The 22,573-nt window shown below is 47.2% G+C and overlaps 1 protein-coding gene across 8 annotated transcripts in view; it reads right to left on the bottom strand.

Annotated features, from left to right (window-relative positions):
* LOC104557622 (protein TANC2) overlaps nucleotides 1–19,125 on the bottom strand; it is a 306,816-nt gene extending 287,691 nt beyond the window's left edge. For 6 of the 8 annotated variants that reach the window (XM_062018041.1, XM_062018049.1, XM_062018048.1 and 3 more), the window contains exons 1-2: nucleotides 19,051–19,122; nucleotides 3,020–3,159 (exon numbers count right to left, since the gene is read on the bottom strand). The gene's annotated coding sequence lies outside the window, so the exon portion shown is untranslated. Of the gene's footprint in view, nucleotides 1–3,019; nucleotides 3,160–3,666; nucleotides 3,772–19,050 lie in introns of those variants that run through there. The other 2 variants (XM_062018043.1, XM_062018045.1) reach the window with 2 other exon arrangements.
* Nucleotides 19,126–22,573: the final 3,448 nt, after the last annotated feature.

Genomic DNA, 22,573 nt, shown 5'->3' with positions numbered 1-22,573 from the left:
CACAGGTTTTGCCAAGGATTAGTCACATACATCTGCACAATCCTCATCCATCTATTTTTACTGGGGTTTTTTTGGTGGGCCAATTGAGCTGCTTATTGTCAATCCTAAAAAGAAGCACCTAAGCTTTACAAACCATTTGGATCAAGGTACAGAAAAGAGGGATTTATGTTTAAATTAACCTCTCTCGTAGCTTATGTACCTTCACTCATAGACTGAGGGCACAACACAACCTTTCCCTCACCCCTCAGACAAGAACAAGAGCAAACACAAGTCAGATAGGTCAGATGACCCTGCTCAGAGGCCACCTCAGTCCAATCTTCCAGCTTCTCCATTCTATCAGCTCTCTTCCCCAGGGGTTTTGCATCCTAGGTAAGATGTTCTACCCTGTAGCACGTAGGTTTTTCCAAGAGGTCACAGCAGTCTGTGGTTCCTTGTTGGCCTCAAAAAGCTCAAGGTGAATGGAGCCAGGATTTCAAGTAACTAGCAAAACCCCTTTGCCTTCACAAGCTCATTTTCCACTGTGAATTCCAGAGTCATTTGCAGAACTGTCCATCTGCTTAATTGTTCAGCCCTGTTGTTGATTTCTGTCAATGTTACCTTCCCTGCATAGCTAAGAGTGGATTTGCTCTAGTTACTTACTTAATTAGCTTTCAGAGCATCTACTGTATACCAGGTACTCAAATGGCCACACTATATATAGGCTTATTAGTGCCTAAATAAAAGAAATGCTGCTTTCTTTCTCTACAGGCACCTGCCTGAGTTCCTGTGTGACAGAGACTATATGGCTTAGATTAGGCACTAGGTCTTCTCAATGGAGGCTTTGCCTTTGTCATATTGATAAAGGCAGGACCATGCAAACCACTCTTCATGTGTCTCTCAGACATGTCCTGCATCTTTTGTAATCCCTTTCAGTACAGAAAAACCTCCCCAGAACCTGACAAATGCTGGTACTGTCATCCCAAACTCACAGAATCATAGAATGGTTGCAAGGGGGCTCTAGAGATCATCCAGTGCAACCCCCCTGCAGAAGCAGCTCCCACCTAGATCAGGGAGCACAGGAATGTGTCCAGCTGGGGCTTGAAGAGCTCCAAGGAAGGAGCCTCCACACCCTCCCTGGGCAGCCTGGGCCAGGGCTCCCTCACCCCAACACTCAAACAGTTTGGCCTTGTGTTTCAATGGAACTGTTTGTGTTCCAGCTTCATCCCATCACCCCTTGTCCTGGCACTGGATACAACAGACAAAAAGTGCTGCCCCAACCTCCTGACACCCACCAGTGAGATCTTGGTCACTATGAATGAGCTCCCCCCTCAGTCTCCTCTTGTCCAGCCTGAGCAGCCCCAGGGCCCACAGCCTTTCCTCAGCAGGAACATGCTCCAGTGCCCTGAGCATCTTGCTGGCCCTGTGCTGGCCTCTCTGCAGCACTTCCCTGTCCCTCTGCAGCTGGGGAGCCCACAACTGGCCCCAGGACTCCAGATGAGGCCTCAGCACATGTGGCAGAGCAGAGCAAAGGGGAGCAGAAGCTCCCTGGCCCTGCTGCTGGATCCACACTCTGCTGGATGCCCCCAGGCTGCCATTGGCTTCTTGCCCACGAGCCCACGTTGCTGCTCATGGGCAGTTGATTCTCCCCCAGCAGTGCCAGCTCTGTCTCCTGGAGCTGCTCTCCAGCAGCTCACCCCCAGCCTGGGCTGCTGCAGGGGCTTGTTCCTCCCCAGCTGCAGGACTCTGCCCTTGCCCTTGGTGACCCTCAGCAGGTTCCTCTGTGCCCAACTCTGCAGCTGGTCAAGATCTCACCTCAGCGACATTACTGGAGCATGACTGGTATTGACAAAACTATTCTCCAATGGATGGCATTAAACCCTAATAGCCAACACAGCTTGTTTCTGCAGTTGCCATTGCCATTTCCTAGAGTTTAATTCATGGCAGTGACACCTACAGCTGAGAGTGGGGCAAATAAACCCCCTTTGGAAGCTACAACCAGCCCAGCACCTGCCAGAGCTCCCACAGCCACTTGCAGTTGTTTATAACACAAGGGATAATTTTATCAACATTCCCTTTTGTTTTTCTCTCTGTTTAGAAAACAAAGGCTAAACCTCCTGAGCAACATCCAAAAGTTCACTTACCATTACCAGAAGCCAGACATTAACCTGAGCAAGCAACAACAGGGCTAAAAATCCTGGTGAGGACATTTGGTGAGGGTGAGCTCCCACCTTAAAGAGATGTTTGCCTTTCAGCTAGTAATTCACATGCAGGAAAGTTCTTCCCCTTTTCCCTTCCTTCTTCCAGGTGCTATTTTTGCTAAGTGTTCATGGCAAATCTATTTAGTGCTGTAAAAAAAAAGCAGCCAAAGGTTCTTTACACCAGTAATTTACCTACATCTGCCACAGCTCCATTGAAATCTCAGCTGCACTGCTGGGGCTTTTGACAGCACGGTGTAAACACACAACTGCAGGCAAACAAGTTAAAAGCATCATGAAAGGAAAACAGCTGGAAGACATGAGTCCCATGCATTGTTCCCTCTGCTTTCTGCAGTTACTTACTCTTGTGCAGTCAACTAAAGAAGTCATGTTTATGTGTTCGATGCACATGCTTTGCCTTGGTGTGAATAACAACCCAACAGGTGATGCACAAGAAAATGAGGCCCATGGCAAGGAAAGCTCAGGAGTAAGTGTTGAATAAAAATCACATGGGAACCTCAGTTCTCTCCTTTCCTATTGCTTAAATCCTTGGCTTTGCAGTTCTAACACCACTTTCACTGCTTTCACGGCATTTCCTATAGTATTTGGGTTTGTTGTTTAGAGGACACTGGGAAAAGCAAATCCTTTCTCTCTCCTCCCTGCATCATTTGCAGTGGGAGAGTTTGAAGAGGTCAGAACATGCTTCCAAGCATGTCCCTCCTGACATACACACACTTGATTGCTATGTTCCAAACTTGTGCAGTTGGAAGACAGGAGGGATACGTGGGGAACACTGTCAAGCTTTGGAACACTTGCCAAATGAAAGTACCACTTGCACTACTTACCAGGTGTTAAATGTTTGATGCATTGAGTTTGAAAGTGACAGTGTGACCCTGAGGCTGTTTTGAGGCAGTTTCCATACAAAAACATCAGGTTCCTTCTCCAAGGAAGATTCTAAAGCTCTTTGAGACCAACAGTTCTGTGTCTAGAATGGAAAAAAAGAGAAGATTGCTTCAATGGGGGGGACATCAACATCTTCCAGCCTCAAATGAGCAGTGGGGTTGAAGAACCACACCAACACAGAGACACAGGTTATATCATGGCATTATCTTAATGATCCATTATAAAAGACATAGTAATTAAGGGTAGCTAAAGCCTCTTTTCCCCTCCCCTTTAATCAAGCATTAAATGCAGCACCTGTGTGATCACATGAATTATGCAGCAACATTATGACCCTGTAACAAAAATGGAACTTCAGTGGGCAGTCTGTAAACTCCAAGTCTTCCTAAAAAACAACCTGTAAATATCTGCAGAGGAAGCAGCATCCTCGGAAAACAGTGACTCATAAATCCTTTGGGGTTTTTTTTCCTCCCCTTCCCTTGATATATTGAGCACAAAAAGGAGCTAACACAGCTAGTAGCTGCTAGCATGTTTGTCTTACACTGATCTCTTCATGTCTGAGAAGTAAAGGAATCTCTTAACAAAACAATACCTGGTGTGTTTCAGGTTGGTTTGGGGTATATTTCACCTCAGATGAAGCATTCTCATTTCCAGGCATTTATTCCCTGTGTGTTTTGGCCATTGATGTTGTGTTTCTCTTGCTCAAAATTCATTCAGTCAACATTTTGCCAGGATAGAGATTCACACGCAACCTGGAATGAATTCAGATGATACACAGGGGGATGGCCAGCACATAAAGAGAGCAGAGCATATAAATATCATTTAGTCAAATGGGCATGTCTTAACCAGGATGGATTCTACCAGCTTAACTCATACTGAGGAGCATGTAAACTTGCAAGTGGATGCATTTACCCTAATGGTACCATTTGCATAATAAATGAGGGACGGGTTTTCGACAGTGATCAGCACCTGGCAAATCTGTGAAGCTCCTGACCAGTATGAACTCACAGAATGCTGATTTGACCAGATGTTTGGCATGGTTTTGGAAACCTGGTTCTTGCTATCCCATGGGAATACAGGCAGAGGAATGACAAAGAACTCAGCACTTGCAGATGTGTACGTCCAAACATAAAGCCTTGTCCCACTTGAAGCAGTGTTGAGCTCATTGGATAAAACACAGGGGAAGTACTACAGTAAATAAAGAGTGGGTGTCAGGAGGATGGAGCCAGGCTGTGCTCAATGACAGCACAAGGGGCAATGGGGACAAGCTGCAACAGAAGAGGTTCCAAAGCAACACAAGGCAGAATTTGTTCCCTGTTGAGCTGAGGGAGCACTGGCAGGGGCTGCCCAGATGGGCTGTGGAGGCTCCTTCTCTGGAGCCATCCCAACCCCAGCATGATGAGTTCCTGTGTGCCCTGCTCTAGGTGGTGCTGCTCTGGCAGGGGGGTTGCACTGGATGAGCTTTGGAAGTCCTTTCCAACCCCTGTGATTCTGTGAATTCTTTATTCCATCTGATCCATGTCAGACCCTACAACCATTTGCAAATGCACATCGATATTGAACCTTCAGCCTCTCCATGATCAAATATTTAAACCACAACTAATAAATTGACTGTAGCCTTTGATTTGCTGCCACTCTCTCCTTTATAATCCACAGCTAAATTAGACAGGCAGAATCCTTCCAGAAGCACAGACCTGGACAGATCTTAAATGAGACTGACAGCAATGGTTATTCCCAGGCAGTGAGTATCCACTCATGTATTACACAGACGGGGGAATAAATGGGAAATTGTTACCTTCAGAACTGTCAGTTCCTCACCTGACATTTCCTACAATAAGATTAAAAGAACCTTTTACAGCTGACAACAGACTGGACTGAAACTGGATGACATACAAAGACTTAGAACCTAGTCTGCTTCAGTAAAGGCTGGGGCACATGCAACCTGATTCAAACAAGGAGGGTGACTTTTGATGGTAATAAAGAAATCTGTTGTCTCAAACCAGCAAAGATCAACTCTCCCAACCTATCTGCTAAATAGGTGAGACATGAAATTACTTCCCCTGACAATGAGCATTCCTCAGGGAACATAAATGCACAGCACAACATCACAGGGGGCATTTTTAAGTGTCATCCTTTGTTAATGCTGACACAAGTGACTAATCACAGGCCATTCAGTGTGGATGTTGTCACTTCACAAGTATTGAGCAGTGTTAAATATCACTGTGGGCAGGTGGGATTGTTATGTAGAAGAAAAGGGGATGCAAGATCTGAAAGGTCACATCTACAATTGGTGTAACAAGTTCATGCTGCCCATTTCAGGCCAGGGGAGTGATGCCTGATGAAATCATTTAGGAACCTGTCCTGCTGTGTCCAAATGAATTCTTACATGCTGGTAAAAACCCCACCAAACCTGATAAAAACTGTCTGCATCTCTTTCAAATATATGCACAAATTCATCTCAGGCTTTGGGATGTGAATTCTACAGGCAAAGTTAAGGCTTTGTCCTTGCCAAAGTTAAACAGGTGCCTTAAGTTTGGCTTTTCCTTTTTTTTCACCTCACTTAACAGCACTGATCACTGCCAGAGCCAGCAAACATGAAAAGATAAAGCTGGTAGGTCACAGACTTCATCTCAGCTTTATTCTGATGCTTTAACACACCTTAATCCATTGGCACACGACTCCTCCCCTCACCAGGATCCCACCTCTGCAGCACATCCTTCAGCAGCCCTCCTGTGAGACACTGGTTTGACACTCCCCCACCTACCAGTCTGTCACACCTACCCTTGGCAGGTGTGCAATGAGGTCCTTAAAGTTCACTTTAAACATGTGCCTAGTCCCCTGTAGTTTAAATAGGAGGGGTTGTGGGCTTGAAGCTAATCCTTGCATAAACTCTTTCCTCTTGTTCAAGTCAAGGTGACTGGCTGTTCTTGGCAAGGTGGACTATGCCCTTGTGTTTGTTTCTCTCTCAAGGTGGGGGACCTGACTGGCAACCTCAGGTAGGATTTGACACCAACACCAATATTTACCACAACTTTCCACCTGCATTTCATCCTCTAGCTTTGAAACCATTTCCTAAGCTTTGCCAACTCACATCCTTCTCCACAAAGCAGCTCATTGTCAAAAATCCCTCTGAAGTACAGGGAAGATAAAACCACAAAAGGAAGCAGGATCAAGAGCAGGAACTAGAAGGGACTTTCAGAAAGCATTTCAGCACTTGTGCTTTGGGAGGCTTGTCCTGAAATGGGACATCTGATCAGCTGCAAACCTGGGAAGCCAAGGATGCCTCTCTTTTCACGTGCTGCAGATGGTATCACTTTAATGACTCTTCAGCATCATGTGGTGAATAGAACTTTTTTTAAAAGCAATAAATGGACTTTTGTCTTTGCTGTCCTATGAATGTTCCTCCATTGAAGGGAGGGAAAGCAGGATGGGGGGGGGGGGGGGCGGGAATCCCCATGGAACAGAGAGCTTTCTGTAGTACTCCATAGGAATTATTTCACACCAAGAAGCCAAAAGTTGCCAGAAGGAACATATGATCAAAATCACGGGCAGTATTAAAAAGCACAGGCTGCATTTTCTAGTTACAGGAGTACAGGACTGGGAGTTGCTTGGTAACACAGCCTGCCAAGCTCCAGCCACTAGCTCACAGCTCAGAAACCAGCCATAAAACGAACTCCCATGCCATTGCAGCGTTGCTATGGCAACGTGCAGAAGTGATGGAGCCCAAGTTGGAGCCACACCTTAAGCAAGAACATGTTTCCTCTCATTATGAACCAACCAACACGACGAGCCTGCAACTCTAAGTAGCTCCCAGTAAGGGTAACTTATGGTTGGGGTTTTTTAGCATTCACATCATTTGGGACCTTGCACATAAAGCAATCAACAAGGGAAAAAGAAACCCCAACCATGTAATGTCTGCAGCACTGGACTGCAAGTTGATCATCTAAGTGTAAGGTACAAGGCACAGCAGATGTGTAATTGCACTGTCAGTGCACTACAGAAGGAGGAGGGTGCTGTATCTGGTAGGTGTGATCTGCAGGGAAGCTGCAGGAGGTGATGTCCATTGGCAAGCTGTCTGCACCCTGGGCAAAGCACCTGCTGCCACTTCAGACCATGATGTCTGGAGCTCAAAGCATGATTTAACTGCCCAAGGAGGGATAAGCTGCAATCAGGTGGGATAAATCATGCCTTTGGGTGATTGACCATGAACTTGCTCTGCAGGTGGCTCAGATGGAGATATCAGTGTTTGAGACACACACTTTTGATCTGATCAGTCCTACCCTTATGCCATCACAGTGCCCCACTGTGCAGCAGCACATCTGTATCAGACGAGCTGACTAAAACCCCATCATGCCCTCAAAAAACAGGCTGATGAGGGAGAAGTTTACTACAACCACGTGGAAGACTCTCTTGACTCCTAGAAAGAAGTTTTCCCCTGAAGGCAAAGAGTGATGTGGGTTTGCAGGCTATCAGCTTTAACCCAAGGTGCAATCCGTGCCCTTCCAGCAGCTGCTGTCCACCACCTCATCTCAGCACAGTGATTACATCACAGAACCAGACACAGCACCTTGACTGGGAACCTCACTTTTCAAAGTCAATGGGTGCCAGCCTGTAACAATGTCAAGTCCACATTCATCTCACTGGTGGTAGCCAGTCCTCAGGCAAATACCAAGTGCAAATGATGAGGAGAGACACAGAGCTTCTCTTCCTGTCACTGTGACATGCCAATGACTGGCAAATTAGATGAGGGAGGGTGAGTTCCTTTTTTTTCCCCCCTAAAAATGTCTCAAACAGCCCCATGAACCAAAATTATGAAGTAATTATACTCTGCCTTGAGCTGAACACAAAAAGGTTATTCACTACAAAGCCCTAGCAACCATCTCACCCTTAAAGCAAGCAGACTGTCAAAGCAGTAATGAAATGACACACAACTGCTAATTTCATGTCTGTTTTTCACAAGTCTGTAATAATAACCAGTAATTCCTTACAAAGCAGCCATTCTTGTTCCCTAATTCCCACCTAGGGATATTAAAAAGACTCACCAATCCCTAGCTGTATCTTTTAGCAAGACAATGTCCACTTTATTCCTTAAGAGAAAATACACAGATTGAAGGGATAGAATTCAATTGATCTCTGAAAGTGCTTGAGAGGGTCCAAAGGGGCCAAGCAGGACCAGTAATAATATCTGAACAGACAGATTAATTTCTTCTGTGGCCTGACATGGGGTGAGTTTGATGGCCTCAGCACAGTGTTTCGTATCAGGAGGTCACCTTGCACAGACCCAACAGCTCTGAGCAGAAAAGGATGAGATCTGCACCACACAGCAGACAAAGCTGAGCAAGTTTTTGCTGTAATTACCTGCAAAGATACAATTTCATCATCAGGATTTGTGTGTCTTTCAAGAGGACACGTATTTGTTACCTAGTAGATAGAGATCTTGGAAATAATAGCAAAGGCAGGTAGGATGAGGAACAGCTCCTCTAATTGTGTTGCAACATGATGTTACACCATAATGAAAAAGAATTCAGTTCCAGAAGCAGAAAGCTCTGGGATCAGCCACTCAGGAGAAGGCACTGCTTCAAAACATTGATCCTGCTGACTGACTCAGGACTGACATTAACAGGTCTGCTTGTCTCAGCCAGCTGCTCTTCTCTATGTAGGAATAAACTGGGCTGCAAAAATACTTGTGGTCTCAAAAAAAAAGCATATTCACAGATGGTACCTACTCAACAGACCCATAAACACTGTGCTGCTTACGTGGGGGGAAATGCTGGGGAGCAGCCACAAATATATGGCTACCACTCCATGGGAATTCTATGCCATCCTACATGCTCTCCCCTGCACCCAGCACCCAGCCTGCTGGGTGACAATTGCCACCTCCTTAGCATAAGGCTGGCTGAATGACAGAGCCCAGAGGGGGGTGATCAATGGCACAGAGTGGAGCTGGAGGCCTGTGGCCAGTGGAGTTGCACAGGGATGGGTTCTGGGGCCAGTCTTGCTCAACATCTTCATCATTGACCTGGGTGAGGGCACAGAGGGACCCTCAGCAAGTGCCCTGCTGGCACCAAACTGGGAGCACTGGCTGATTGCCCAGAGGCTGTGCTGCCAGGCAGCCAGATCTCAACCAGCTGCAGAGTTGGGCACAGAGGAACCTGCTGAGGCTCACCAAGGGCAAGGGCAGAGTCCTGCAGCTGGGGAGGAACAAGCCCCTGCAGCAGCACAGGCTGGGGGTGAGCTGCTGGAGAGCAGCTCCAGGAGACAGAGCTGGCACTGCTGGGGGAGAATCAACTGCCCATGAGCAGCAACGTGGCCTGGTGGGCAAGAAGCCAATGGCAGCCTGGGGGCATCCAGCAGAGTGTGGATCCAGCAGCAGGGCCAGGGAACTTCTGCCCCCCTTTGCTCTGCTCTGCCACATGTGCTGAGGCCTCATCTGGAGTCCTGGGGCCAGTTGTGGGCTCCCCAGCTGCAGAGGGACAGGGAAGTGCTGCAGAGAGGCCAGCACAGGGCCAGCAAGATGCTCAGGGCACTGGAGCATGTTCCTGCTGAGGAAAGGCTGTGGGCCCTGGGGCTGCTCAGGCTGGACAAGAGGAGACTGAGGGGGGAGCTCATTCCTAGTGACCAAGATCTCACTGGTGGGTGTCAGGAGGTTGGGGCAGCACTTTTGGTCTGTTGTATCCAGTGAGAGGACAAGGGGTGATGGGATGAAGCTGGAACACAAACAGCTCCATTTAAACACAAGGCCAAACTGTTTGAGTGTTGGGGTGAGGGAGCCCTGGCCCAGGCTGCCCAGGGAGGGTGTGGAGGCTCCTTCCTTGGAGCTCCTCAAACCCACCTGGACACGTTCTTGTGTGACCTGATCTAGGTGGGAGCTGCTTCTGCAGGGGGTTGCACTGGATGAGCTCTAAAGCTCCCTTCCAACCCCACCATTCTGTGATTCTATGATTCTATGATACAGACTTCCGCTTTTAGCTCTGGAAAGCCTCACAGGACTCAGGATGGTGGCTGCAAAGCCTCAGCCCCTATTTCTGTTCCTGAGGCCTCTAGAAGTGGGCTCAGGCTGCTTATTTCCACAGGGCACGTGTGAGCTGTTTGTCAGCATGCTGTAGAGATTCAGTCTTTTGCCTCCAGTTCCTCTGTTCAGCCCACAGTACTGACCAAACCATCAGCCCTCAGTCACGGGGTTGCTTCCCAGTGCCAATTTCAGTTCCCTAGTTTTCAGATGTAACCATCCCAGCACCATGAACACTTTCTATGACTGTGTGCTGTCTAACAAGCAGTTCAATGAGCATTAGATTGTTGTTTCCATCTGAAAGAGCTGCATTCAAATAAAAATTCTGGGCAGGCAGTGCATAAATACATGAAATTGCTTCTACTTCACTAATGAACTATTGTGTGTAATAAGATTAAGCTCATTCCACCCATGACATAGGTCTCATTTTTGAAGCAGAGAAATTTAGACACATGTAATTTAGAGGAGGGGGGAGCCAAATATTCAAGAGATTCATTTTCTATCCATCAGGCAGTTGGTTTTTTTCTACAGCACCCTTCAGGAAAATCATCTGAAGGCACTTTACAATGCAAATAAACCCCCCTAACTTGGCAACCATCCAGGAGGGATGCTGCTGTTGACACCAGAAATGGCTAAATGGGTTCTTTAATCCATGCTTTTCTCCCCCAAATTTGCTTTAGATCCTAACCACAGTCACTCTAAGTGGGGATTTCTCGAGAGCTCACTCACACCGCTTGCCTGTTGGCCAAAAACCAGCTGTTCTGTGGGTTGCTGACACACCTTCCTCACACAGCTCTGTCTTCCAGGACAGTAAATATTCCCTCCTATGCTCCAGGCAGGGTTCTCAGCTCTTTTCTTTCTGCATTTGAGGAAGAGGTGAGAGTGGATAGGAAGCTGTCCAAGCCTATTCTGCATCTTCTCGTGCAATCCAGGTCTGTGTGTGCTGCACATGAAGTGCAAGACAGAGACGCCTGAGAACTGAAGCTCACATGAGGCTTTATGCAAAATACTTGCACAACAGACTCAAAAGCAAAGAAGAGCTCCTGGAAACAAAGCAGAGCCCCAGGAAACGTGGCTCTCTCCTGACTTGTGCCAGCAAGCCCTGTACATTTTCATTCTTTATAGAGAGCATTAGATGAGCAGAGCGATGTGGATTAGGTAAAATGTACCATACAAATAAAGAGGCAGCTCCAAAAATTGAGTCTAACAGCACCACAGGAGCACACAAATCAATAGAACACAGGGTGATGTGTGGTATTTGGAGCTGGAAAAGGCTGGAAATATGTTCAGGCTTCAGAAACATCTCTCGGAAACAAAATGGGTCTTCATGAACTCTGCTTGGACAGCTGTTGCAAGCACAAAGGGCTTAGAACAAAGGAAAAAGCACAAAGGCAGCAACAGGGAGAAGGGAGGGAGAATGGGAGAGAAGGATCATGAACTGCACAGGCCTTCTGAAGCTAAGGGAGCTATGAAGACACATAGGCAGACTTGCTTAACAGAGGCTTCTCATGCAAAAGCATGATGAGTTTGGTACCTTCACTAACCTGAGAGTGCCTATCCCTCAGAGTGAGAGGGAAGCAGGCACAGCTGATGACTGTACCTCAAATCCTCTTCATGAGGAGTGATTCCCCTACAACAGATTGAGACCTTGACTACAGCATTATCTCTGCTGCCTGAAGACATTAACCTTCTCTCTTCACTCTGCATAAAAGCCTTTGTGCAACTCTCACCATCCAACAGCTGGTTTCTGTGCTAAACATGCAGAGCTCCTGGAGTTCAGGAAAATACAATCCAGCAGCAAGAGTGTGTACAGAAGGACAAAGACACAGCAGAATGAAGGCTGCAGCTCCTGCTGGGTGTACAGTACTTATGTTTACACAATAAGGTGTGGATCTGAAGGTGAAAAGCAGAATCTGTTAAGCAGTTTAACTCTCCAGATCCTTGCTAGTATCACTTGGTGTGAAGTAGACAGCAATCCTAAAGCCTCCATGTTTATTTTGACACAGATTACATGCTCTGAAACTCTGATGGGGTGAGAAAGAAAAAAGATTGGCTTTGACACAAAAGGCATTACAAGATAGACCCTGAATGGCAACACAGGAGCATGGCCTCACACCTGCAGGATCCTAAAAGCAGCATCTGTCTGGCTGACACTGAATCTAAAGTGTAACAGCAACAGGGATGCTTTGCTTCTCACACAAAAACAGCACCACCAGTAAAGTGACTGGTACCTCCCTCTTTGAAAGATGAGATCTCTTAAGTTGCTGTGAAGTTTCTCCTGACATTTGCAGGAATGATGCTCAGCAAGCTGGAATGAGAACGTGCCAGGTCAGGGGGAGGGGAAAATATCCATTCTGCTCTCACCTTGGAGTTACCAGGTTGCTAAAACATACATCAGTCAGAACTCAAAGCTCATTCAAGCCGTGGCACTTGAGATTTCCCCTTCCTCCTCTCAAACAAGGTGGCCAGAACACATGAGAGGAGGTGAACAGCTGGCTACAGAACAGCCTCTCTGTGCTGAGGACTCTTTTTGAAGCCACAGGCTGTGTTCAATGTAAGCCAAAGGTTTTCCTTTCACTTGACAGTTTTCCCACTGCTTTTGGCTTGGTTTTAACACGTTCCCTTGGGTTGGATGAAGGTGTGATGTTAAACAGAGCAAGCTTGCACTTCTCTTCCAGGAAAGATACCCTACCTTGGGGATATCTCAGCCAATGACCACTAAAAGAATGACAAAAGCAGAAGGAATCAAAGCAGAGAGGCTCAGTCACCTCAGGACAGGACAAAGAAACTGTTTGGGGTTGCTTTTTCCAAAGAAAAGGCCATTTTGTCCATATTTACAGGTAAGTGCTGGTGGACCTGTAAGACTCCATCTTGTAATAGTTCCTCTGCCTATGAAAAGGTTGCACACAAAATGTTCAGTGAGTTTGAAAACATTTGGGGAACCATTTTCAGAAGCCTACAAGAAATTAACTCCTTAATATCCACAGGGTTTTAATGTTTCTGTTTGCTTCTCCTTAGAACCATTCTGAAGACACAGGAAGGCTTTGGACCCTGTCTCCCACCACATCCTCCTCAGAAAGCTCAGGCAGTGTGGCTGGGATGAGTGGAGGTGAGGTGGATGCAGAGCTGCTGAATGACAGAGCCCAGAGGAGGGTGATCAATGGCACAGAGTGGAGCTGGAGGCCTGTGGCCAGTGGAGTTGCACAGGGATGGGTTCTGGGGCCAGTCAGAACAACTCCATGCAGCAGCCCAGGCTGGGGGTGAGCTGCTGGAGAGCAGCTCCAGGAGACAGACCTGGCACTGCTGGGGGAGAATCAACTGCCCATGAGCAGCAACGTGGCCTCGTGGGCAAGAAGCCAATGGCAGCCTCGGGGCATCCAGCAGAGTGTGGATCCAGCAGCAGGGCCAGGGAGCTTCTGCTCCCCTTTGCTCTGCTCTGCCACATGTGCTGAGGCCTCATCTGGAGTCCTGGGGCCAGTGCTGGGCTCCCCAGCTGCAGAGGGACAGGGAAGTGCTGCAGAGAGGCCAGCACAGGGCCAGCAAGATGCTCAGGGCACTGGAGCATGTTCCTGCTGAGGAAAGGCTGTGGGCCCTGGGGCTGCTCAGGCTGGACAAGAGGAGACTGAGGGGGGAGCTCATTCATAGTGACCAAGATCTCACTGGTGGGTGTCAGGAGGTTGGGGCAGCACTTTGTTCTATTGTATCCAGTGACAGGACAAGGGGTGATGGGATGAAACTGGAACACAAAAGGTTCCACTTAATCATAAGGCCAAACTCTTTCAGTGTTTCAGTGAGGGAGCCCTGGCCCAGGCTGCCCAGGGAGGGTGTGGAGGCTCCTTCCTTGGAGCTCTTCAAGCCCCACCTGGACATGTTCCTGTGTGACCTGATCTAGGTGGGAGCTGCTTCTGCAGTGGGTTGCACTGGATGAGCTCTAAAGGTCCCTTCCAGCCCCACCATTCTGTGATTCTAAGGCAAGAGTGTAATGCAGCTTTTTGCTCTTAATGAAGTTACTGTAGAGTTTACACATGACCAAAACTTGAACATGATTGATTCAACCAGTGTCACAAAGTGACACAACTGAATATCCAGTTTCTTAAAGTATATTTTCTCCAATCTCTGACTGATGCTCCATTAAAATTCTTGAGGCCACACCAGAAAGAAACTCTGCCAAAAGCTGCCCATTAACAAGCAATTAATATACAAACTTTAAAATACAAGGTTGCTCATGCCATCCCACAGAAAACATTCTTTGCTTGCTATTTGTCACTAGAGAGATTTTCTGACACGACATTCTCTCTCTGCCAGGGACTGCAAAAAAAAGTAGCCATGTTATTCTCAAGAAGAAAAAAAGTCTGGACTTGCTCACTCTCAAAATACTTGGATTGATTAAACTTTTATCTTAAAGGTTGTTTTCTGGCCCACTTCACAACTGATGTAGTAACAGAAATGACACCATTAGCTGTACAGCATCTGCCTGCAATCAGAACAGGCTAACAAGGCCACTCGGATAGACAAAGTGAATACCTTATTTGACTAGAAGGACTTGGGGAAGGGAGTTGATTTGGGGCTTGCAGTACCACCACTCATAGTGTGACCTCACTATACCCACCAAGTAATGAAGTGTTGACTTATGCAGCAGCATTGATAGTTCTCATCACAGGAAACAGTGCAGAAGTGAGAACACCCTTTGAAGAAGTTCCACTTCACATCTGACCCCTATGAGGGCAAGCGAGGGCGTAAGGAGTAGACGTGGTTCTGCATTTTAGTTTCCCAGTCATAATAGCTACTTACAGAGGACTGACCATGGCTATTTTTAATTTAAGCAGAGGACAGATTCCTCATCTGCTGCAGGGTTTACACAAACGGGCTGTGTGGTGCTTGGGGCCAACCCACAAAGCACCCATCCTTCCAGAGCAGACATGAACCTGCCCGGTACACCCAAGAACAAAGGCTAAAACAGAAAACCCCATCAAAAGGGTAAAAATGCAACTCCACATTCCTCAGACAAAGGATTTGTTGTGGTTTTCAAAGTAAAATATAGCTTATAACAAACAGCACTAAATGATGTGTTTTGCCTGGTTAAAAGATAGCTTCAGACCGGAGGCAATGACCAGCCCATATCTGAGAGCCCAGCAGCGTTGGAGCTTCTCCAGCTGCATAATTCCAGAGCTGCCAAGTGTCAGTCATTTAAATTGAAGCATAGAAGTTTCTTGGCTTCAATTAGCCAAACCCAAAAGCTTCCATGGCCTCCATCCTGAAACAGCAGAGTTACCATCAAACTCAGTTGAGTGACCTTTATCACTTAAAGGGACAAATCAAGGCTTTTTCTGACAAGTTCAGTTTTTGGGGTGGGCTTCTGCACACACGCCTCACCCAGGCCTGGCTTAAGTCCAGCAGCAAAAGCTAATGACAGTTACAGAAAGCAGAGATCCTGCTGCACACAGAAAGATTCTCTCCCTCCTCTGTCATTCTTGCTTCAGGCAACAGCCAGTTAACAGGTTTCTGGAGCTGCATGTTACAAGAAGACCACTGTATTATTCATCAGTAACTGATGAACCTTTCCTCTAGTCATGTGTAGAATTCCTCCTTCAACCTATTTACACTTGGCTCCTCCATGGAACTACTTCCATATTTCAGTCACATGGCCTTTCATTAGTTTATTCAACCAAAACTCTTGGGATACAATTCAGTGGCTTGAACTTTGATTCCTTTTCATTACATTGAGACACACAAAAGAAACCTTTTCCTTCTAATTCTAAGCACTCTGCCTTGTGCTATAATGAGTTCAGTTTCAAAAGCAGCTGACTCTTGCTCCTCCTTTGCTTTCTGAATTATTAAGCTTAATATGATTAAAGCATCAAGATGTAGTTTTGATTGCAGCCAGCAGGACCCTGCTGTTCAAATCTCTGTTCAACTCCAGCGTTTCTGAACTCCAGCTACTCCCCATTTAGATCTGCACCTCAGTTTGCAGGCAAGAGAATCCAGCTTTAGAACGTGACAAACAAGTTGAGATCCTCTAAGAATATATTGATTCCCAGATGGTGAAAAAGGATGAAACCAGACCTTCATGTGAAGATCTAGCTCTTGAAAGATTCCCCCTTAGGCAGTGTGGAAGCCTACAAAACAAAGCATGACCATAAATACCATGGCACTCTGTTTTTCCCACTGTTCTCAGCTTCATACAAGTTCCTCCACACTGTAATTTCGGACAAAATAACACACTTGCAGAAATCATCTGAAATCAAATGTGACTCTTGAGTGAGTCAGGTGGGGTTTGGTTCTGCTACAGAAGATTTTATCCCACTTGGATAATGGTTTACAATCAACTATGTGCCAGGCACTGGTGACTTGGCTTAGGCCACCCTTGCAAACAAGGTCATGAAGCTCAAAACCATTATCCTGATGTGACATTTTAAAGACATGTCATTCCAAAAGGATACATAAGGCTAAGACCTTCCCATTTTCATAGCCCTGAGCTGCATTTGACAGTGTTTACACCCAAAACTAATCAAATACACAAAGAAGAAACCTGGGCTTTGAAAAAAAAACCATTTCACTCAGGGCCATGCTGCAGATATTTTGCCACACAAGAACTCTGAAAGCATCTTAGGGAAGCCAAAGCTTCCTCTCAGGGCATATTCCTGATAACATGCACTGCAGGACAGCAACTTCATAATGGTATCTCTGTCTTATATGTTACACACTTGAGATTCTCTTTATGATGCTGAACTATAATGAATCACACACACACACAGAAACAAAACAGAACGCAGAATGCAGACTGACACGTAAATCCAGAGATTCATGGGTAGGATAAAGCAAGCTGAAGACAGGAACCTCAATCATGCTGCTTCTATAAAGAAAAAGCAACTTGCAATCATATGGGGAACACCAGTTGGCTTTCATCAGTTAGTTCCTTGCCTTTGTCATTTGCACAGCACAAGTGCTATGTTGGCAAGAGTGTCAGCACTGAAAACTCACTCCTGAAAGAATACAGACAGAAAGGGGAAGGCAAGGTCAAAAAGGAGAGAGAGAAAAGCACATAAAGAGTCGATTTAAGGAAAAAAAGATGCCAAATCAACATTTAAATGGCCAATTCCACAGCCACGTTGGAATTGGCCCTGTGATCACCTAACCAGTTTCTAAACCAGCTTGATTTCAGTGGAAAGAAAGAGAGTGAGGACCCTTACTCAGGACTATAACATCCTCAGAGGTAGTTGGTGTGCATGCTCCAAAGCAGATGTTGCTCCCAGATCCCTGCTGCTTGTGCACTGCAGATTATGGGCCAGATTTACCACAGTATTTGAGGATTTAAGCACATTACTCCACGTCACATGGGCTCCACAGGAATGCCAAACAAGGTTACACCTTATTTAGGTTATTTAGGTTCTATTCTCACAGCAGTGGGAGACTCTTCTGAGGTTGTCCCTTCACTTCTCCAGGGCAATGAGTGTCTTACTTTCTGCTGTGCTGACAGGAAGAAGACATTTGTGTTACTCTGAAACTGGATAGTCCTGGGTAATATTCCTTCTCTCCACAATTAAGATTGTTCATTTTTGTTTCCTGTTTGCAACAACAGATGATGTGAATGGTAAAATAAAACAATCATTACAATAAGCCTCATGGGTTGACCTCAACAAACAAGGAAATTCCAAATGAAGAGATACCACTGAGCTCTGGAAACCTGACAATATTAAGAACAGTGGAGGTGAACTAAGGGCAGTGTAAAGGCTTTAAATAGAACTGTTCTTTCATATCTCTTTTGCCCCTTTTTATTGTTTCTCTCCCTGCTAACACAAAACAACAGAATGTTAGCATGTGACAGATGGAGTGATGTGTCTGTGCCACGACATGCAGTGGGGTACTGGAGGATTTGTGCTGCTGGAATGTGAATATATCAAACTATTAACCAAACTCCTTTCTAGACAGCAGAATAAGAACACGCACCTGAGGTTAGGGTCATGGGTACTTCCGTGCCTGCTTACAACTCAACAAGCCTGATGCTGCACAGAGTGTGTTTTCCTCTGGAAGATGAGCAAGACAGAAAGCAAACAAACAAAAGGTATGTCTGGATCACAACTTAAAACCACAGCAACTCTTGTGGTTCCATCTTCTGGAAGCAATTCTTTATAAACAAACAAAGAGCAACCCCAACACGGGAGGTCTTAGAAGCAAGAACAGACACCTCGCTCCACTCCTTCTGCTCTTGTGTCAAGGTTTCTAATATCCACGGGGAGATTTCTCCTAGAAACAGTGTGAGACGTGCACCAGATCTTCACCAAACCAGCATCAAAGCGGCTGCCGGGCCAGGGACAGCCTGCTGCTGCAAGAACCGATGCAGAAGGTTTAATCACCCGCAGAGGGTAGAAGAGAGGTTAGGTCCTGGTCACCTCCAGCTCCCCAGCCCCAGGGTGCTCACCTGGGGTGGGCAGAAGGGCTGGGAACACCTACACACAGACCCAGCGGCCCCAAGGAGAGAGGCGCGGCCATGACCTCAGGGCCTGACACACTGAGGGACCTGGGACCCCTCATGGGGCCTTCCGCCAGGCCTAAGGCCACACACAGGCCGCGGCCTCCCCGCTGCTAGAAGCCCTGGTGCCGGGAAGCTGAGGGCAATGCCCCTCGCTCCCGGGTCGCAGCTCAGGCGGCCGAACCGCCGCTCTCCCCTCACACGGCGCCATTGCAGGGGGCGGGCGGAGGGAGGCTCGGCCGCGGCCGGCCCCGCTGCCGCGGCTGTAGGCAGACACAGCCCCGTGAGAGGAGCGGCCCCGGGGCCCGTTAACCCCAACGCAGGGCTCCTGTACCCCCCACAACGGCTCCGGTACCCCCCCAAGCCCAGGCCCCGCCGCCACCGCCTCACGGGGAGGGGCCTGAGCGCGGCGGCCGCTCCGGCAGCGCTCCTGAGGGGGCGGCAGCGGCGGCGGCACTGCCTCCTTTCCTCCCTCACACCCTCACTCCTTCACTCACCCTCGGGCGCGTTTTCCCTCCACAGCTCGGCCGGATCACTCTTCCCGCCGCTCCTCCGCCTCAGCAGCCGCCACTCCTTCCCCTGGGCCGGCTCCAGGTGGTGCCCGACCTTCCTTCCTTCCTTCCTTCCCTTCGCCCCTCGCCGAGCTCCACCTGCCTCCCGCCGGCTGCCTCCGGAGGGGGAAGGGACTGCCACATCTCTGGCTGGTGTAGCAGATGGCTGGGATTAAACAGTGTGATTAAATGTGGAGGAACCTCTGCAGGAACTTGGCAGCAGGACAGGTGATGGTTAGCGAGGCTCCCGCTGTGTTGCCGCTGACGTAGAGCTGAGGTGAACACAAGTTTCTTTGTTCCCTCGTGTGAATTCCACGAGACAACACATTGAACCTTATGGATATCATCAGACTCGAGCATCTCAGCCCTTCGACAAAATTCACCTCACAAGCAGCAAACAGGAGAGCCACCAATGCAAGCGATATCCATCAGACAATACCTTGCAGCTCCCAGGTCACAAGCTGTGCTCCTGAAGAACAATAAAGCTGCCCTACAATAATCTCTCTGAAGGAAAAATAACTGGCTAATCGCTTTGACCTTAATCATAAGAAGTGGCAAGATTAGCCAGACAGCAAAAAGAGATGAATTGGTCTGTCATTTCTTACACTGGATCAACCAACCCACTCTGGGCCAGCCCCTTCCTTTTTAACCAAGGCAAATAGTCCTAAGAGTAAGTTTAGCCACTCATGTACTGAAGGGTTAGGGCCAGGGTCAATCTTGCTCAATTCCATGATACCCTGAAACATGAGATTTGAGTTGTGTTGACACAAAGCTGCAGGTGTTACAAGCCCATTGATGGCAGCTGCTGCCCATTTCCTCGTCTCTGTGACATCCCCGAATTAAAGTGATGCACAGGAAAACTCAAGAGTTTCATGGGATCTCAAATGAGGAAGGACTATGAAAACCACCCAGCTCCATGGATCCCTTCCCATGCATAGACTGAAAAGACACTGTTTCACCCAGCATGAAGTACGTAACTGGAGTGTTTCAAGGGATGGTGAGTTCATCATTTGGTGAGCAGTTCTTCTGCTCTGTTATCCTCATCACTAGGTGACTGTGTGACTGGGGTTGGCTCAAAACTCACCTGCCAAGTTTGCAGGCAGCAAATCTCCTTCTGCTTTCTTCTGCGGTGTTGCAAAGCCATTCACTGTCAGGTGCTCCTTAAAGGTGCGAGTAGAAACACACAGCAATCAAGTCACCTCTTAACCTTCTGTTCAGTTAAGTTGAATAAGTTAAGCTCCTTAAACCTTACATCATTAATGCTTGTTTGCCAGGACCTGGGTCATTTTTTGGTGGCACTTTCTTTGAACTCTCCTCAGCATTAACACATCCTCCTTGAAGAAAAGGGATGAAAACGTTTTGCTCATTGCAGAAGCAAAAGGGAAGCTTCTTGATGTTCGTTTTTGGGTATCCAAGGATTATCCTGAGCCTTTTTATTCTCCTTCCCTCCTCTTTTTGAGGCAGCAGTGTATTCTGGAGAGGATTTCCATTTCTTTAACATACAATAGGCATAGCAGAAAGTCTTTCTTTAGTAGCCCTTAATCATTTGAGGGAGAGAAAATGACCCCTGTGGTCTGTGTTCTCATCTGTCCTGTTTTCTTGTGTTCTCTAGGTAGTTGTGTTGATAGAGGTGTGCACAGCAGTGACCTGTGTTTACAATTGCAGGCTTTGCACTTGTGGGAACTAATACAATGCAAAATAAGGAAGAACTTATGGACACAAAGTGTTCTTTAGGTCCCCAGGCAACTGATGGGCCGAGCTCTTGTTTCTGCCTTACCAATGGAGACTCACACACAGTCCCATGAGCATGGTGTAGTCTCTCTAATTATGATATTAAAATAGAGCCTTGTGTCTGTTTCAATGATGACAGACTATTAAATCCTACAAAAAAGCTTCATTCTAAGGTGTGAACAAGAAGACTAGAGTTAAGCTCTGCTTTGAGTTTTGCAGGATGTGGCCTGAACACAGAGAGTTCCTGAATTCCAACTAGTCCTTAGCATCAGCTTCACAAAGAGAAAACATGGACAACGCTGATGTGTTCTGAGCTGTGTTCCCCTCTCACTATTACCATCATACAGACCAGCTTCAAGACTGAGCTTGGGCCTTGGGGGAATAACTTGAGCAGGTTGACTTAGGCTATCTGATATAGAAAAGATTCTCAAGCATTGCTGTGTCACAGTTCTTAAAATATTAAGTCACTGAAAGTGTTTATGTAAACAGAGTGTCTTAAGGAGAGAATCATAGCTTCTGGCTTCAGAGTCTTTTGCCCTTGCTGCTTTTTAACCATCCAGCCTCCAACTGCCTTTTCCCCCCCTCCCTCTGCCGCCTTTACCTCTTCCCTTAGCTTATTGCTTGCAAATCTGCCCTACTTGCAGAGAACCTGTTTTACAAGGACTCCAGATGAGGCCTCAGCACATGTGGCAGAGCAGAGCAAAGGGGAGCAGAAGCTCCCTGGCCCTGCTGCTGGATCCACACTCTGCTGGATGCCCCCAGGCTGCCATTGGCTTCTTGCCCACCAGGCCACGTTGCTGCTCATGGGCAGTTGATTCTCCCCCAGCAGTGCCAGCTCTGTCTCCTGGAGCTGCTCTCCAGCAGCTCACCCCCAGCCTGTGCTGCTGCAGGGGCTTGTTCTTCCCCAGCTGCAGGACTCTGCCCTTGTCCTTGCTGACCCTCAGCAGGTTCCTCTGTGCCCAACTCTGCAGCTGGTTGAGATCTGGCTGCCTGGCAGCACAGCCTCTGGGCAATCAGCCAGTGCTCCCAGTTTGGTGCCAGCAGGGCACTTGCTGAGGGTCCCTCTGTGCCCTCACCCAGGTGGCTGATGAAGATGTTGAGCAAGACTGGCCCCAGAACCCATCCCTGTGCGACTCTACTGGCCACAGGCCTCCAGCTCCATTCTGTGGCATTGATCACCCCCCTCTGGGTCTGTCATTCAGCCATCTTCCCAACATGTTATAAAAACTAAAGCCTAAGGTCATTCTTTACATCTTCCTTAATCTCTTGTTTTCACCTCCCCAGAACGCCAACAAGCAATCCCTTTGTGCCACAGAGGGAGAGCTCTTTTGCTTGTCTGCTGCTTAGCTGATGTATTTTCTCTCTTACATTGGCCTTTTATATGGGTGTTGTTGCAGTTTATTCCTTGAAAACAGCAAAAAGATGAAAAGATGAGGGGTTTAGGACAAATTTTGATAGCAAACCTTGCACAGGTTGTGGTGTTTTAAATACTTTCACAGATTGTGTATGATGACTGTGTACAATGAGACAGTGTTAATGGGAATACATCATGTCCATCACAGAGCTGCAGGTCTGCAATTAATGATCCAAGGTTAACTTCTGGTTCTAGTTGTATTTTGCCCTCTGAAAATAGCTTTATTTGCTATAACAGTCTCTTTCTCTGGGACTCTTTTGAGTTGTGAATTCAACTTGGGAAGTCTATCAGGATATCCAAGCTGACTACTCATGGCTTTTGGTT

Source organism: Colius striatus, chromosome Z, assembly GCF_028858725.1.
Source record: "Colius striatus isolate bColStr4 chromosome Z, bColStr4.1.hap1, whole genome shotgun sequence".
Taxonomy (NCBI): Eukaryota; Metazoa; Chordata; class Aves; order Coliiformes; family Coliidae; genus Colius; species Colius striatus.
Note: the sequence above shows the minus strand (reverse complement) of the source record. Positions and strands in the feature narration are given on the sequence as shown.